Here is a 19,015-nt window from a genome sequence, read left to right as displayed (position 1 = left end):
AGGCTAGTATCGATTGCTCAAATCAAGAAAAATGCATGGGATGCATATAAATACTGAAGCCTATGGTAGATATAAACTAATCTGTATTCAAGTCACAAAGGAGGTTAGGAAAACTAAGGCAGATTACGAGAAGGTAAAGGAAAGCAGTAAAGATTTCTATACTTATATTTTACAGTAGATGGCATGAGTTGAATCATTGGGCCACTTGATATAAATAGTTTAACAGCTGATGACCCTGCTCAGGTTGCTGACAAACTGAATAAGAAATTTGCATCTACATTCACAAATGAGGAATTCTTTAGAGAAAAGAGGATGACAGAAGTTCACGGGACTAACTCGGAACAAGATGATTTTGTGATAACTAAAAGGAAAGTGAAAGAGAAATAATTGAAGCTAAACGTAAAAATAACGCAAAAGAGCCAACTACACCCGGTATTCCCAGGTGGTCACCCTCCCAAGTACTAACCGGGCTTAACGCTGCTTAACTTCGGTGATCAGACGAGAACCGGTGCATTCAGCCTAGTATGATAGTTGGCTGATCAGAGCCCTTGCAATGCATTTACTTATGGCGAAGTTTGCTGTGGCAAATCCCATTGCACATCTTAGTTATGATTTTTGTCACTTTATGGATACAAGTTACTCCCATGTGAAAACTGTCTGGGGCGCGCCTAAAGAATTTTCACTTCAAAAATGGGGGCCACTGTACAGACGCATACGTAATGAAAAAGCACAGTCTTCGTACAAACGCCATTTCACAAAGATGCCATGGAAACGTGAATGGATAGTGGCTCCATCTATCCATAAAGTGTACCATTAATTTTCAAGGGTCTAATCTCTACAAAAAATAAAATTAAAAAAACAGTAAACAACGTATTCTTCATCAACAACAAAATGAAAAAAATTCAAATTGAAGAGTGTACTTCAGAACATCGGGATAAGTCCCTTAAAGAATCTCCAGCTAGTGTGATCTATTGGCACTGTTCAATGGAATTGAATAGTGCCAATAGATAATTGAATAGTGATTGAATTCCATTGAATAGTGCCAATAGATAACACTAGGTGGAGCCATCAACCGCAGTAAAACGACTGATCACCAAGATAATCCACCTATTTTACAGTAAATATTAGGGTTTTCCAACAAAGCTCAAAGGATTCAAAGGTTATCGACCTATATCGACTGAATGCGGTTTGGCCAAATTGTTCAGAAGCTTTTAATACCGGTACACGACACAATGTTTCAGTCAGGGGGCCTAGATATTTGCACTGATTCCTAACAGGTCGACAAATGGATATTGGATACCCCTTAGGATTCAACTGGCAATTAACAACGAAGCACAACTTGAACTTCCTTTCTGACGTAAAGGATGTCACTGACACACCATTACGCTGTTTCCTTCATCAGAGAATCCCTACTGTGAAACAAAACAATCTGCTTTGGAACACCGTATTCTAATCTGGAAGATCTCGTGGACAGCACAGTTGGTAGAGTCGCCGTCTCCTACACCAGATGGGGGACGGCGATTCAAAGGTTATCGACCCATATCCAGTTCGATTACGTGAGGTATGAGTTCGATGACGTGAGAAAATTTTATGGGCCTTTTTCACAACGTGGCTGAGTAATGGTTACCTTGTAAAAGTAAGGATTTGGGATGAAGGGCTTTCTTTCTGCCATTGTCAAGGCTTGGGCCTTATTTGCCATGTGGGTCATCAGGCAAGAGCTGCTTGCGATTTAATCAAGAACTGTTTGTTGAATATTTCAAAACTTGTCAGCTCTTGCATACCTATATATATATACTTTCACGATAGTGGCCTCTGCTCCTCAGACTCATATTAGGAAACACATGAGCGTAGAATACTGAATGATGAAGTGTTTTAACTAGTTCACCAAAAGTTTCCTTACCATTTCGAAATTTATACTCTATTCATCTGCTTCCATAATTATCGAGCATTCAAATTGGCGAATCCTGTTGATTGTAGTTTGAGACAACAGGTGTCCCAGTCTTATACGCATTTTCATTGGTAGAAATACGCCAGTCAAACAATTAAGGGATCACCGCACAATCTACCATATAGATATATATTGTGGTTGCTGGTTGGTTGGTTGGTTGGTTGTTGTAGGGTTTTAGGCGCACCAGCAACATGGACCTTTTGGGAATGCTCTCTGGTCGATTTGCTGTTTTGATGGACGAAAAACCCGAGTTTCCGGGAGGTAAAACCATGTTACCCTCCCTCAAGACCAACAAACTCAGCCTGGTTGTGAAAAAGGCCCATAAAAATTGTTCACATCATTGACGGGATTCAAACTCAGGTCTTTTCCACCCAGTGTGTGGGAGGACAGTGATTATACCTACTGTGCTACCAAGAGGGTATTGCGGTCGCAATGATAGCACACGTTCACAGACTGACGTGCAGATGTAAATTACTAAGTTCTCCAACAAATACAGCCCGAGAACATGCAAATTCAGACGCGACCCGTCATTCATGAACTGCAGCTACAAAAGTTAACGCACCTCTCGATTACCGTAGTGAAACATCTGAAAAATGTTATCTCAGACTAGAGCAATCCTGTGACCTTTGGGTCCATCCATATGCTGATGCTATAGGTAATGAGTTCATTCTGATGGACAACAGCGTTGAGTCCCGTAGTGCACAGCCAATCAGTAACAACAACTTATCAATCAATATCGTCCCTATGGATTAGCTTGCCTCTTACCTCGACCGGAAGCTCATCGAACACGTCTGAGACGCCTCGAGCATATTGCTGCCCAAAACTGTTCCTACAAGCTTACAATCAGTGGCGTAGCTACCGTGTAGGCAGGCAAGGCAACAGCCTCCGGGCTCGGGCCCTTTATGGGCGCGGCGTCTTTGGCTATCTCCTCTTTTTGCAATTTTCATTAATTAAGTAGGGGCCCCCGAACATGTTCTTTGCCTTCTGGACCGAAGAAGGGTAGCTACACTACTGCTTACAATACAAGCTTTACTTCTGATATGTCATGTTTTCCTATTACTGTTCACACGTGAGTTGCTTTGAACATTCTGAGGTGCGTATATCATCATATTTATGCAAGTGCATATATGCCATGATCCTCAACTTTTTTGAACTGATGTATATCTATGTCTTCATGTTTGCTCTTTACTGAAATGTCGTTAATTCCATTTGGAAGCAAAAAAAGTACTTCGACAGATAACAGAAATTATCTCTCCAGTTGCACAGATCTATCTTTTTATGTCGCCATACCGTATAATTTCATTAATGACTTTACGACAAAGACCGCAACAACTGATCGTTCTTCAATCGACGTTTCAAGACATTTTACTTTACGGGTCACACACACGTCAAACTAGCGATGCGGATAACTACGCGAATAAACATTATAGATCGCACACACACGCGGAATATTCAGTACACACAACGAGAAACACGCGAGCAATGGGAGATGAACTAGGAAATATATAACCTTCCGCGTTTCACACGTCTGCGGAATAACTGGAGCGATGGCTGCATGAAAACATTCGCGTGCAGTTATCTGACCCAACTACTTCCTACAAGACGCACTTTATGGTCCTTTGAGAAACCTGCAGAGTTCTTCATTACATTTGTGCATTCACCCATGTTTAACGTACAGAAGAAAAGAGAAATGAAGAAAAAATTTCTTTTATGATAAATTTACTGGTTTTATTCGATTATTATTATTATTGTTATTATTATTATTATTATTATTATTATTATTAGCCATATGGTGCAAGGAAGCCTGAGGCTTTTTCTGCACCAGCCAAAAAAAAAAAAAGTTTCTGAGTTATCCCTTAGAGAGAGAAAGATAGAGGGAGAACAAGCGTCCGAAATAGAAGAGAATCAATCACCAAGAAAGAAAAAGAGAAGAATGATGATATTCAGCTCAGGACCCTGGGGGATATTAAAATGAGAATGCAAAGAAATCTGGAAGCTAAAATGCAATAAGTACTAATTTTGTGGAATAAAAGTTCATTCCAGTCATGACGTCATGTTGCGATACGTCACGAACGAAATGAACATGGATGTGATACGTCTGACTGAAATGAACATACACATACGTCACGACCGAAATGAACACATGCATACGATACGTCAGAACTAAAATATTCATGCATATGACACGTGACGACCAAAATCAACATCCATGTGACACGTGATGCATACGTCATGATTGAAATGAACAAGCATGTGATACATCATAACTGAAATTAACATGCACGTCATATGCAATCACTGAAATGAACAAAATCAACATGCACGTGATATGCCATCAGTGAAATGAACAAAATCAACATGCACGTGATATACCATCAGTGAAATGAACAAAATCAACATGCACATGATATGTCATCACTGAAATGAACAAAATGCACGTGACATGCCATCAGTGAAATGAACAAAATCAACATGCACGTGATATGCTATCACTGAAATGAACAAAATCAACATGCACGCGGTTTATACGCGCACTGTTGAGTAAACAAGGTAAAACTGATATTATAGTTGTGCAAAGTCATCAAAAATAAATTCTTTTAATATTGTGGTCTGGTTTCCTCTAACGGGGAATTTTATAAGCAGTTTTGAACAAAATGGCACTGGGAGCGTGCATTTTGCGTGAAAATAGTATACAGAAAATAAAAAGATAAAATAAACAGAAAATAAAAGATAAAACAACAAAAAGAAAATAAAGTTATATCAAACTGAGTGTTAAGGTAACAGGAAAATCCAAGCAGCAGAAAAGGAATGCCTGTGAAAGAGAAAGTGGACTGAATTCGCCAGAAAGCGATCATCAAGAACAAAGAACAGAAGCTGATTATTTTCATCGAAGGAAGTCGTAGATGAACTTAATTTGTCCATGACTTCCAATTAAGGATTAAAAAGTTACTTTCATTTATCATGGTCAAGTTTTTTTATATACTGCAGAAGATTAATCTTTCTATTTTTATAATCAGCTGATGTTTAGGAGGCAACAGCCTCCTCTCTCAATACGTTGGATATTTTAACTGAATATCTGAGATTGCACGTGCTGAGACTCATTCAGAAAAATGGGATTTAGAACAATGAGACCAAATATCAGTAGCGCAACCGGCAGAGGATGGGGGGCGCATTTACACTCCCCCTAGAAATTCATATATTTTATTATTAGTTCATATCATTACAAACATCCTAATATTATTTATTTATTTATTTTATTTATTTATTTTTGTGCATGGTAGTGATTTTAGAGACTTTGAAAGGTTTAATTTTTTACTTCCGCAGATAAGTTAGTTCCATTAATTTTACCATTCACAAATCATCGAGTTAGAAGTTAGAGAGATACGGGTTCTCTCATCTAAGTACCCAATAATGAAATAAATCAGCGTGTAAACGTGGCTCACATACATAGGGAGCAGATATCGGAGTGATCCATTAATATCTAAACCCCATTGCATCAATGGAGAAAAACATTTGCAGATTGATCAGGTAATCTGGCACCACCCACTGATAAATGAGCAAGAAATCAATGAAATCGGACTAATGGCGCGTTTCGCTTTGGTTTTCTGAGCATTTTGTTTGGATCTATTTTCAACGATTATCGTATTTTTTTACAATATCCATCTTATGTTGAAAAAATTTGCTTTTCAAAGATACAGCTCAAAATCAAAGATACAACTCTTTTTAATAAGATCATTTGCCCAATCGTGAATTTACGATCGAGGGTACAAGTCCAAGTTTCACCCCTTTTGGAAGGCTGTTTATTGGCATCTTTTGCTTTCAAAGGGGACTTTTTTTTTTTCCTGTTAAGCTTGCTCACTCAACCCCGTAAACTATTCAAGAAAAAACCCCACCTAGTTCCGTCTTACTCCTATGTGGAACTATATACTGCTTTGAGCTTTTATTGCTAAACAATTTTTATTCCATTATTAATAATTACTTTGGAATTATACGAGTGCAAACAAGTATCAAAAGAAAAAATCGAACTTTGTGAAATACGTCCTACTTTTAATACTTGAACTTGTCAAAAGAGGCATCTGGAAAAGAAAGCGTCGTGACCATTGTTATTTTAACATTAATGGCTGCCGTGATCCGCACGGGATACGTCGCACGAGAATGAAAGCTACGGGGTTTATTCAGCCAGGCACGAGGCTACCCATTGTTTACACAGAACCAAGCCATTCATTGTAAACAAAGAGAGACACAAGAGTACGGATTCACTACGGAGGGCTTAATTCTCTGTGTGTGCAGTGTGAGGATTTATCTTTTGCTGAATCAGGGCAGCAGACAGGTCAAGAGCAGAAGACGTATACATGCTAAGAAGGAAATAAAATCTTAAAAAGCCAAAAGTGTCTGTGACTTGGCGCACTCTGGGAAAGAGTCCATAGTGCTGTTCCATTCACGTAAGGTTTTACACAGTACCTGATACCTTACGTGAGAGAATCGACTGAACAGTAGTGTTATGTTCCGATGAAATGGTGTGCTGCCACAGGCTCACACGACCACTTACCAAAACAGTTATGCGATGAACAGTTGCTCTCGAACATGAAAACATTTTTTTTATCATGAAAACGTGATTTCTAATGACAAAAAAACTTTCCTGGAGGAATTTCTAAAGGCTTCTTCAATCGAAGCTGTAGTCAGCCTATCTCAGGCGGAGAGAGTAGCCTCCCCATGTTAGTGTGGATATCATTTGTGAGGTTATATTTGCATGCAAGCCACCTGATCATCCAATATTTGTCGGATTGAATGACCGAGTGCGGAAGGGGACACTGAAGCCCAGATCTCTGAAGCATACACGACCGAGATGAATTATCCTATAAACGTATTTGATGGAAGTTGCAGAGTTTCAAATGAAGTAAATGTGGCTGTGCTATCCATCTCAATCTGTACATTTTGATACGAAGGGTTTCAAGATGTCTGTGGAACTGGAGCTTTGGTTCAAATATCACTCCTAGATCTGTGATGGTAGACCCTCGGGATAAAAGAACCATTTAGCATTACTGGAACGCTTCAGGAAGAAAATCATCATTGCAGATTTTGAACGATTTGCTTATCAAAGTTTAGCAAATATTACGTGAGGTGCAGGAATCTTAAATTTATGGCTTCAGTGAGTTGTTGGTGGTTCTCCATGAGTTATTTCTGATTTCTCAGCCAGCACAACATGCAATTTGGCTCATGAACGCGCACCCCTGTACAGACATAATAACGATGGCGCAATATAAATAAATAAATATTCATTTATTGCAAATACAGCAAGCAAATCACAGCACGTGGCTAGGGGCAGGTAAAAATACAAAGGGAATGACATAAAATAATCGAGTATATGTACATAGCAGATTTTATATAAATATTAACAATGGCTAGGAATTTTAGTTATGAATTTAAAAAAATTGCAGAACAGGACATTTGGCTTTCAGTTGCAATTACTGGGTTGGATTATTTTTCTTCATTTTATCGGAGATCTGACTCCTGTAGGCTTCAGAGTTGATTAACCTGTTGAAATCAATGTTGTGATGATTTATGAGGTGAAGAGATGCATTGGGGAACATTCTGTCCATTTGTTTGAGCCTGGAGAGGTTGGATTTGAATCGCTGGTTTCTTGCATTTTCCCTGTTGGGGGCAGCTATTATATTGGCTAAGTTTGGTGAATCGCATGCAGAGGTGATTAACTTTGCAAGAAGCATGACTCCAGACTCGTTGATCATCTGTTGCAGAGGCTTTATTTTTAGGTTTTTATAAAGCTGCTGCCTGGATATTGTATGGGGAAAACGAAGCTTACTATTGAGCCATCTAAGAACTCAATATTCTAGGGCAAGGAATTTCTTGACGGTTACTTGAGGAGCACCAGACCAGATTTCGGAAGCATAGGACAGAATGGGAAAGATGCATGCTTATTGACTGTTTTTCTGTCTTGAATCGCTGCTGTTTCTTGTTTGATTAACCATTTTGCTTTTTGAATTTTTTGAGCAACATATAAATAGTGGGCATTAAAGGAGAGATTTTTATCAAAAACAATTACAAGGTCTTTGTGAGCGTAAACATTTGGTATTGGGACATCTGCAATTTTTATTTCTATGTGGTTGGGCTGTTTCTGAAGGGAATAAGTAATTTGAGCAGATTTGCTTGCATTTATATTCAGATTGAGATCTTTCAGGTACTTGATGATTTCACAAATCCGTGAATTCGCATCATTGATAACTTTGCGAATATCATCACTGGCTTTGGAGATTATAAATAACTTTAAATCATCGGCATATGCCAGCAGATTTGGATTTTCTTGTAGAAGTTGTTGAAGAGATGCTGAAAATATAGTACTGGAGAGAATGGCTCCTTGGGGAATATGGTGTAAGTTCGCCGATGCGCTAAAAACCCAACAACGATATCTTCTGTGTCTTTATAAGCTCAAAGTAGCTGCAAACGGTCTTGAATTTGCTTAGAACAATAATGTGTCTCAAAATAATAGTTGGTACTTAGCCGAAATCAAACCTTTGCTGTCATATAAGAGAGTGGGATTTCTGCTGTTGGAAGCTATCTTGAATTTCGTTCGGGAAGTCTGGATGACGTCACTACATTGATTTTTGGTAATTTTAGTATATTTTATTTATTTGTATCTTTTCGTCATCAGTGAAAATCGATAAAAAGAAATTCATCTTATCTGCCTCACACTATGCCAGCAAATCAGAAGCAATTTCATTCGTCGAGAGTTTCTTGTCTAATGTAAGCTGCCATTAGTTAAACTGTGAAAACAGCTATCAGTAACCCATGTCGTTAATTGTTCAACTTTTTCTGTCAACGACACAATTCTCGTTAACGTTTTTAAGACATATGTAAATATTAGCTTTCTTCTAAAAACTATATCAGATTGGTAATTTAAAGAACAAACCACGATCAGGATGACTGCGTAACACGGAAGCACAAGATAAGACCATAACACTGATTTCTAAACGCAACCGACAACTTACTGCACTTGAAATCCGAGCTGAGTTCGATAGGAACTCCTACGTCTACATCCACTGTAAAACTTCGTCTGAAACAAGCAAGACTTGATCGTGCAGCGATCCGAAAACCTTCATTAAAACCGGAAAATCGAAAGAAACAGTTGACTTGGGCTAATAGCCATCAACATTGAACAATTGAAAAGTGGAAAAAAGTACTGTGGACAGATGAATCCAAATATGAAATTTCTGGATCCAAGAGTAGAGTTTATGTGAGATGATCAACTGAAGATCATCTCACATATGGTGCTTACAGTCAATCAGGGTGGTGGTTCCATCACGAGCTGAGGTTGCTTTTATTTTTCTGGAGTGGGTGACATCAGAATTGAAGGGAATTTTAAGAAAAAAAGCTATAAAAACATTCTTGAACATAATGCAATATCCTCTGGACTTCGCGACTTTGTGGAAGAAATTTTATATTACAAGACAATGACTTAAAGCACAGCTCTAAGCTGTGAAGAGACTTTCTAGCAACTAAATAGGGGGGTTGCAAATTATGGTGCGGCCATCTCAATCGCCTGACTTAAACTTAATAGAACTTTAGGGGATTATCTAGACGATCAAATCCGTGAAGTGCGCACATCTTCACAGAACTTATGGGAAACTTTGCAGATTGCTTTGAATAATGTTAGTCGAGACATTATTATAAAATTAATCGGCAGAATGACAATGTGCCGATTAATTTTATAAATAGTGAATGTTGCGTCTGTGTGAAGCAGTGATAAAATCTCGTGGAGGATATATTGATGAAAAATTTCTTTAAATCATTTCAATATTTTTTGCTGTAAATTTCTAAGTGTTTAATGAAAAATCTTAAAATACTTTGTAGTGTGTTGTTTTTTATATTAAACCCAAAAAAAACTTTTGTTATGCGCTGTGATTCCAAACTTTTAGTAGGGAGTGTATATAAATACTAGTTCGAAAAGGGAAGCAATAATAATTTCAAAAAAATATTCCACATTAATGGTCCATTCACTTTCCGATGTTTAAACAAAATCATGGGGGGGGGGTATAATCTCCTACTTCAAAAGGAATATATGGGGCATATATCCCTACACCAAAAGGTAAAATATTTTCAGTTTTAATAAAATAATTTTTATTTTCGATTTCGGCTTTTCTTTTGCATACGACAAAGATTAGAATTACTTGCAAGCGGATTTTTTTTTTTTTTTAATCAAGATATACAGATTAGAGGAAACAGATTAAGACCGAGTTTAAGATACGGATTAAGAACAAATTCAAATACCGATGGACAGCTTTTTTTTTTTTATGTCAGAAGTGTGCGTTGTGATTCCAGTGTTAGATAAGCCCTTCCCGCCAGACTTCCATCATCATCTGTCGTAATCGATAGACGGAAATGATTTATGGAGCACCAGAAGATCCATTAGCATGATTTTGTAATTTTATGTACATCAGATTCCTTTCTGAAACTGCTTCTCCAAACCTTGCGTCATTACTCTGTCCACGCAAGCACTCTTGTCTCTTTTGGATTGTGGCAGCTTGCTTTGTGGTTGGAGAAAGTGTCTTTTATTATTCGAATGAAAGTGTCGCGCATTGAGAGAATGGAATTTTTCTGTAAACAGAAAGTGCTTTGCATATTGACACAATGCTCTTATTGTGTTGGTAGAAAAATACCTTTTTTATGTTAAAGTGCTTTTCGGTTAAAATTTCTGCTTTGGTAGGAAGTACTATTGGTTCTGGTAGACACGGGAAAGTGTTCATACGCGGATTTTCTATTTATAATACTGTACAGTTGTTACTGGGTTTTAGGAGCATATGCGACTAAGACCATAGTCCGTCTGTAAATTGTCTGTGTTCTGTGGTCGATTTTATGTTTGCTGGACGAAAAACCCGACTTTTCAGTTGAAAAAAAACCATGCTACCCTCGCCTGAAACCGACTAACTCAGCCACGTTGTGAAAATGGCCCATGAAAATTCCTCACGTCATCGAAGGGACTCGAAACCAGATCTCTCTCCCCCGGTATGGGGAGGACGGCGATTCTACTAACTGTGCTACCCAAGAGGGCATTTAAAATGCTTTTTGATATCAGAGGAAAATGTGAAAGGTGAACTCAGCTGGTACCATGATGTAATGTAGAATCCACGTCATGATTTATTCTATTTATTATCAGCTTTTATGTATCAGACTCCAACGACCTTAAAGTAATGAAGCTATGTTTACATCTAGAAATATATATCGGATCTTATATGAGATGTTACCCACATCTACGTTTGCAAATACATTTTGTATATGATGATTTTCCCATATACATAAAGTTAGCAGAACTGGTACACGCGCAATTTCTACATTTGATCAACTTCTTCCAGAAAAGCAGAGAACGTTGTTTTATGATTATATAGTACAATTAATCCCCATTTTCCATGTTAAGAAACTAGTAACTAGGATCATTAGAAATTCTAGTACAAAGACAATGACTCTTGAGGAATGATCCCAGCATATCAAAGGAAAAGAAATACCTCGACACTGAATGTCCTTGCGATATGTATAAGACGCTGGTCCGTGGCCACTTTTCTCAACAGGCTTAATACGAACGACCTGTGTTAGATTTTGTAAGTTATAGCTCTTATTCCTCGATTTATATTATTGAAAAACACTCTAGAATCATCTAAAATCTTCCATAATATTGAAACAATACTCCCATTTTCTGGAACATTCAGAATTATCTACAACTTTCAGGAATCTTCTACAGCAGGGGTGGCCAACCCCTGCTGTAGAAAGTGTAGGCGTGAGTGTATATTTGAAATTGAAAATCGAAATTGAGAAGGAATAGAAAATTGAAAATTTGAAATTGAGAAGGAATTTGAAAATCTTTATTACACTGCAATAATACGATCTTTCAGGGTGACGAAAATCTTCGGTTCGACAATGTTATGATTGCGATAACTTTGTTCCTATACTCTTTGTTACATATAAATTGATGGAAATCTGCATACAGGTTCTTGACAGTTTGAAGCATGCTGGTGAGGATAGAGCGGTCAGCCAGGTGGAGCCTATTACAGTTGCCGAGTAGACGAAAAGGCTCTGAGGGTTTCATGTGGGATCCTCCAATACCAAATGTTCCAGAAATGAGGACTGCTGATGTAGCTTATAATCAGTTTTAAGATGGCAGTCAGTCTTCTTTCCTCAATCTTTAATTTTATAGTTGTAATTGAGGGCTGATGTAATGGTGTTATTGTGGATGTCATTTGTGAGGTTATGTTTGCATGCAAGCCACCTGATCATCCAATATTCTCGCCTTGAATGGTGTGGCGTGTGGAAGGGGAAGCCGAAGCTCAGATCTCTGAGGCATACAAGACTGAGGAATGAATTATCCTATAAACGTATTTGATGAAGTTGCAGAGTTTCAAATGAAGTAAATGTTGCTTTGCTATCCATCTCAATCTATGCATTTTGATATGAAGGGCTTCAAGATGTCTGTGGAAATGCAGCTTTGGTCCAAATATTACTCCTAGATCTGTAATGGTAAACCCTCGGGATAAAAGAACTGTTTAGCATCACTGGAACGTTTCAGGGAGAAAATCATCATTGCAGATTTTGAACAATTTATTTGCATATCAAAGTTTAGCAAAATTTGCATATCAAAGTTCAAATTCTTTAACTGAGTTAAAGAATTTGAAATTTATGGCTTCAGTGATTTGTTGGTGGTTAATCTGTTGGGTGGACTTCTGTTAAAATTTTTATATCATCTGTTTATGGTACTGTTGGCGATGAATGGGACAACGATGGCTGTGAAGAGTAAGCTGGAAAGTATGCTATCTTGTGCGACTCCAGTGGTTACTTTGCGAGTGAACGTGGACTTACCAACTTTAAGGAGAAATATTTTATTGTACAGAAGAGATCTTAATATTAAAATGATTAGTATTAGTCAAAGGGGGAAAAAAACCATGTGTTTCCTTCCTCTCTTTGATAACCATTAAACATTATGTTAACGGAACTTATATTAGCATGTGTATTATGGCTGCAGAAGGGTATGTTCATGGCCGACTTGCCTACTGAAAAACCTCGAAATAACTCACGTGAGGGAAATTCTACTCCTTCTATCTGAGATCGGCTATGTACGGTCTCGATTGAGGAGGACTTTAGAAATTTCGCAGCTTTGACAGGAACCGAACCCAGACGAGTGACAAGTGACAAAAACACTATCACGGGAGACATTCACGTTTGTAACTGTCCAGCTGACCTTTGAATTTATCCAAGCTGCCACCCTCTACTCATGGAGGTAATTTATTCCAGTAATGAACAACTCACTGGCTAAGAGAAAACTTCCTAAAATTCAGTCCCCAAAATTTCAATTTATGTGCCTTAGTTCCGGAACCGTTTACAATAATGAAAATTTCGCCTCTGTTCAATTTACTGCCCCTCTCAGAGCCTTATAGACCTCAGTCAGATCCCCTCTAAGGTGCCTAGTTGCTGAGCTATGTAGCACACATATTCAAAGTCATTCCTAATACGGATGTCGTTTTGAAGATCTCACCAATCGGGTTATCCGTCTGCGGACCCTTGCATGGTCTCCATACCCGGACACAGTATTCCAAGTGCAGTCTTAAAGTAGTGTGATATATATAATAATTGCTCCCAACAACCTTTAGGGGACGGTATGCCCTTGTTCAAAAATCGGAGAAGTGAATCATTTTTGAAATTATCACGATGATTTATGCAAATTCGCCACCTTGTTTTTATATCCGAGTCACTAGAAGTATACAGTAAACTTCCATTATAGCACTAGAAAGGCACCGACTCCAAAGAGCACCATAAGCGAAATCCCGGATTTCACGATTGACCATGAGACCAGAAGAGCGCTAAAAACGAGAGAGCGTTATAAGCAGGAATGTTATAACGGGAATCTACTATATATGAAAATATATTGTTATACGCAAAGTCCCCTGTCCATAGTGAAGCAAATACTTGATTTGGTAAGGAACATTACGTGCGACTTCAAGTGGAACCCTGCATTCTAAGGCTGCCCAATGAAAGAAATGAAAAGAATTGTTCCTTATACAAATACACGTATTATCTCATTGTTATGTTTCGCGTCAGAATAAAAGAAACTGCCTTGCGCGCCACCTACCGTGAAGGTCATTATCAGAATCAACTTTATAACGTTTATTTGTAATGCACGAACATATAAATCCATAAATCGCGTGTGGCTCTGGCACGAGATGCTTACATCATAATCGTCACGTGGTTAATGTCCTGTATTTGAGCTCAGAAAATATAAACAGAAATGCATTACCTGCCAACAACTTTTTGATATCAAATATATCAAAATTTGATTAGTTCATTTACAAGTGCACATTTTAATTAAATTTATTAAATCTACCTACATTTTTAAGACAAATTCCAAAGATCTATTCCTTCTACTGACGTCACTGTCTCTTTCAACACCACAATAAGATGTCTCTTAGTCTAATTGTAAATCTGCGATGTCATCGTTGTGTGTCGTCAGATGGCGCTGTCTACTTGTCCGTTCTTTAGATATTCGTGTCCCCCACTATTCGGATATATATGATCCTAATTAAACTTGTCACCTTGACAAAATCATAATTTACATTATCACCCCCTCCCCCCCCCTCCAGTAATGCGTTTCGGAATCAGGAAAATTAGATTCTACAGTGATTCATGACTAAAGAACGAGAGTAATTAAAAATCAAAACATCACAGCTTTCGCAAGGGCAAAGAGATTATTAAAATATTTGCCATAGCTTGAATTCACAAGCATTTTTTTTAAACGTTGTCATGTATGGCAACATTGCAACTTTCCACTAACCACCGATTATTGTCGTTGGTTTTTACCACGAACAGACTTCGAATTTGCGATCTCAGGATTTTCATCATGCAAATATGCAGTAGTTTATAGTTACCAGCCCTTACCTTGGTGTTTAATCTAAAAGATTAAACCCAGTCCTGACACATATCCAAAGCTAGGCCGATACATGAGGTGGAGGCCCCCTTATATGTACACTATATTGCCAAAAGTAAGTGAACATATCAAAGAACCGTTTATTGATACAATATTTAAAAATGTTGGCTCACCTTTTGCCTTAATTATACATTGTACCCTTCGATAAGGATACAATGTATAATTAAGGCGAGCCAATTCTTGATAACAGAAAAGAAATGTTTTAATCCATTCCTCCTGAACACAGTAGTCAATTCTGCTACTACCTGCAGCGTGTTGGCCTGGCTCGAAGCATACCGTCAAAGGTATTCAATGAAGTTATGGTGCTCCGGACCAATGAAACAGAAATGGGCCCTCTGATGGCAGTTTGGATCAGATCGAAAACGTTGTAGTGATTTGTTCATTTTCCAACGTTCGAAGGACCAATTACAATGGGTTGTGTGCTACCACTCTTCCTTAAAATCCAATGTAACACAGCTTCCTATGTATCATGCTTGTATACTAAATCAGTTCATGTAGACCGGAGAAAAGAGAAAGCGTCCTGGGCACCGAGTGATTGAGTTGTGAACTTCAATAATTTTTTTTTTGTAATAAAATTATTAAGTGGTATTCGATTGGAAAGTTGCACAAACTGTACGTTATCAAGCAAACGCAGGTGTCTCAGTTTGAACTGATTCAGGGCAGCTGTAATTAGGCAGGACTCACGGTGCATCATGACCGTGATGCATTTCGTTGGCCCAAAGGTTCGAAAAATAAATTTTATTTAGTTTTTTAAAATGTATAAATGCATGTATTTTGTTTTGTTTTGTTTCTTATCAATTTTATAGCTCAATTTAGTTATTTACAAATAAGTATTTAATAAAAATTATGTTTTTATTGTCATAATAATAGCCGCAATAACCCTCTCGCCCAAGGCACTCTTTACCCTAGGGCCGGCCTTATACATATATATAGAGACAGCTCTATATCAAAGCTCTGCTCTGCACGTATATTAACTTTTCGCTTTCAAAAATAATTTACAGAAATATCCAGATGATAATTGAAGTTCCATCTGTGATTCGCTTTTCTTAAGGTGGATTCTTTGAAGGTCAGAGTCAAGAATAAAAGTTTATCCAAAAAAAAAAAATCAATAAATACTGGAGTTCTTCAATCGTGGTCTTCAAACTTTTGCTTAATAAATTAGCTTTCATTTCACTTTTACTTTCATGCTTTATTAGAGTGGCCATTAGGACAAACCGGATATCCGGTTGAAAGTTAATTGTAATCCGGAAACACGAATCACTTTACGAAACCGAAACGAAAATTTTCACGAGGAAGTAAAAACAAAAACGGACATTCTTCGAGGGTTCTTGTTTCTTTTGGCAATACAGAACTACATACACCAGGGGCCAGTTGTTCCCCATAATGATACAAGCTGTTGATTGCCAAGCTGTTGGAACAAACTAAAATTGCTTGGAATAGGCAATGGTAGCTGTCCATTAGTCCAAATGACCCCTTGGAGGTGTTCGAAATAACGGTCAAAGTCCATAAAAGTGAACTATCGGAGAACTTTAGTACCCCGTGTGTGCGTGTGTCAGCTTTGCGATGTCGAACAGTTAATGATGGAACTGTTTTCTAACAAATTGACCTCCGTGGACATCTGGAATTGTTGAAGGGTTTGCAGGCTCATGATTCATTGTCGTGTTTATATAATTTTTCTAAAATTTTGGCCCTTCTAGAATTTATCCTTAAATTGGCTCCAAATGAATAATTAATTTCATATTTACGCAGGCGGAGTGAGTGTTTGCCAGTTGTGCCCATTCCACATCCTCACCTTAACGGAAGTCCTTGAATACTAATTACCTTCTGGGTGTAACCTTGTGTCAAGTCGCGATGCTCGCACAGCCGTTGTATACAAATAGTCAAATAATTAGGGACAGCTGCAGTGCTTATTTTTAAATGCGTATTTCTTGACTAGCTGTGTTAAAAGTTTTTTTTTTTTTTTAACATGAAAGTCATGTAATTTTAAGATGTAAAATTCATATGGAAATAAAGTTGAGCGCAAGTTCTCAGTACTGTACTCTGGTTGGTATCTTCAACGAATAACACGGTCATCTCAAAGATTATTGAAAAAAATCGATACTTTTGTAATGAAGAGTGCAGACGGCTGTGATTGGGTAGACAAGTGCATGAGTCATTTTTGAATCTATCGATGTGGCCAGTTCTATCAACTATACTCCTTGATAAGGAACACAGTTTTTTGAAATAAAAATATCATTCAGGTTAGGAAAAAAGTAAAAAATATTTCTGAGAATGGAAAGAACTTTAATGTCCATCTGCAACTTAAAATAAGTTCAGGTTAAATATATAAAGACTTCAGGAAAGTCTTTATGCAGTAACTGTGTATTATTGGTGTGTTCAGGGATTGGTTTGGCTGTTTCCAGCATGAAAAAAAAAAAAAAAAAAAATCTGGATAGAGACATTCATCCATGAGTATTAGCTTTCAGTTGATCATCTGAGGCAGGTTAACTCAGCCTCACTTCCATAAATTCCACCAATCATCGAACCGTTTGAGTGGAAAAACAAATTTTCAAGTTTCGGGTTACCCAAGCGATAGCCCATACACCATACTGCGTGAGTTCACTGGTGGGCTCCTGTGTGCTGGACAAAATAATCCGAGTTACACCAAAAAGGGTGTAGTCACTAATTACTTTCTTTTCATAACGTTACTGAGTTAGTCGGTCTCGAGGGAGGTAGTATGATTTCTCTCTCTCTCTCTCTCTCTCTCTCTCTCTCTCTCTCTCTCTCTCTCTCTCTCTCTCCAGGAAACTCGGGTTTTTCGTCCTGCAAACAGAAAATCGACCTCAGAAAAGACGAAATTTATAGACAATATACACAGAGCAATATGGCCTTAGTCGCTAATGCTTCTAAATCCCTAACAGAACGACAGTATGTGGTGGCGATTTACATAAAAGGGCTCTTAAGAGAATCACTCTGGAACAGGTAACTTGTGTAAGTCAAACTGGACGGCTTGAATTCAGTGGGAAGTAAACAAACATGAGAACAGACTTGCAATGAACAATGACTGAATACTCAAAATTTAAAGTATAGACGATGGGAAGAGGCAGCCATTCCAGAGTGAGAGTTCTCACTGGACGATTTCTAAGGGATAAGGAGGAGCCACTGCATTGGAAAGTGCAATAAATGTAAATTTTCACGCGCAACTCGGTTGTAGCAGTTGTAATAGAATTTTAGAAGCATCAGCGACTAAGTCCATATTGTTCCTTATATACTGTCTGAAAACTGCGTGTCGATTATGGTCGATTTTCTGTTTGTTGAACCAAAAACCATGCTGCCCTTGCCTGAGACCGACTAACTCAGCCACGTTGGGAAACAGGCCTATAAAAATTCCTCACGTCATCGACGGGACTCGAACTCAGGTCTTTTCCACCCGGTATGGGGAGGACGTCGATTCTACCCACTGTGCTACCTAGGGTATTCAGTGCGTGGTCTTCAAGGAGCAAGGCGCCTCCGTAGCCAGGTGGGCAGGAGCAGCGCGTGCTTCTTGATTAGACCGGGGTTCGAGCCCGTGAGCCACCAAATACGGAAGATGCAGAAAGATCACGGAATGACCACCGCATATCCCCGGAGCAATATGGCCTTAGTTGCTAATGCTCCTAAAAACCAAATAACAACAGCAACAATCAAGGAGCAAGATGTAACTGAAGTGCAAAATAATACGGTTTCAAAGAAACCTGTCCGAGCTGAGTAAAGTGATGTTTATTACTGATGAAGTGAAAGAAGGTTTAAGCTTCAGTCAAAGGACGGAATCAGATGAGGCATTGCACTGGCTCACTGCAACCTATTGCGTATGCGACTTTCGTATGCGAATTTAAATCGTTGGTGTGTCCAGTTTTATTAGTCAAAAGGAATGGGAATGAACTGAAGATGTGAAAATATAATGGTCTACTGAGTGAATGAAATATTCTCAGGAGGAGGATAGTCCAGATGATGCAGATAAAACGTTCTGAAAAAAATATAAGTAGACCAGAAGTGTCAATAGGCGTTAAGTTGAAGATTGAAAAAATTTTAGATGAGAAGGATAAGTACTGATTAAAATTTAAGTATTG

The 19,015-nt window shown here is 38.1% G+C and overlaps 1 non-coding gene across 1 annotated transcript; it reads right to left on the bottom strand.

Moving 5' to 3' along the window:
* Positions 1–417: 417 nt before the first annotated feature.
* On the bottom strand, positions 418–536 carry LOC150083892 (5S ribosomal RNA). Its single transcript, XR_016547134.1, has one exon. It is a non-coding gene; the product is annotated as a 5S ribosomal RNA (ribosomal RNA).
* Between the last annotated feature and the right edge of the window lie 18,479 nt (positions 537–19,015).

Source organism: Mastigoproctus giganteus, chromosome 6 (genome assembly GCF_048544385.1).
Source record: "Mastigoproctus giganteus isolate SK-2022 chromosome 6, ASM4854438v1, whole genome shotgun sequence".
Lineage (NCBI taxonomy): Eukaryota > Metazoa > Arthropoda > Arachnida > Uropygi > Thelyphonidae > Mastigoproctus > Mastigoproctus giganteus.
This window is presented reverse-complemented; position numbering and strand designations above follow the sequence as displayed.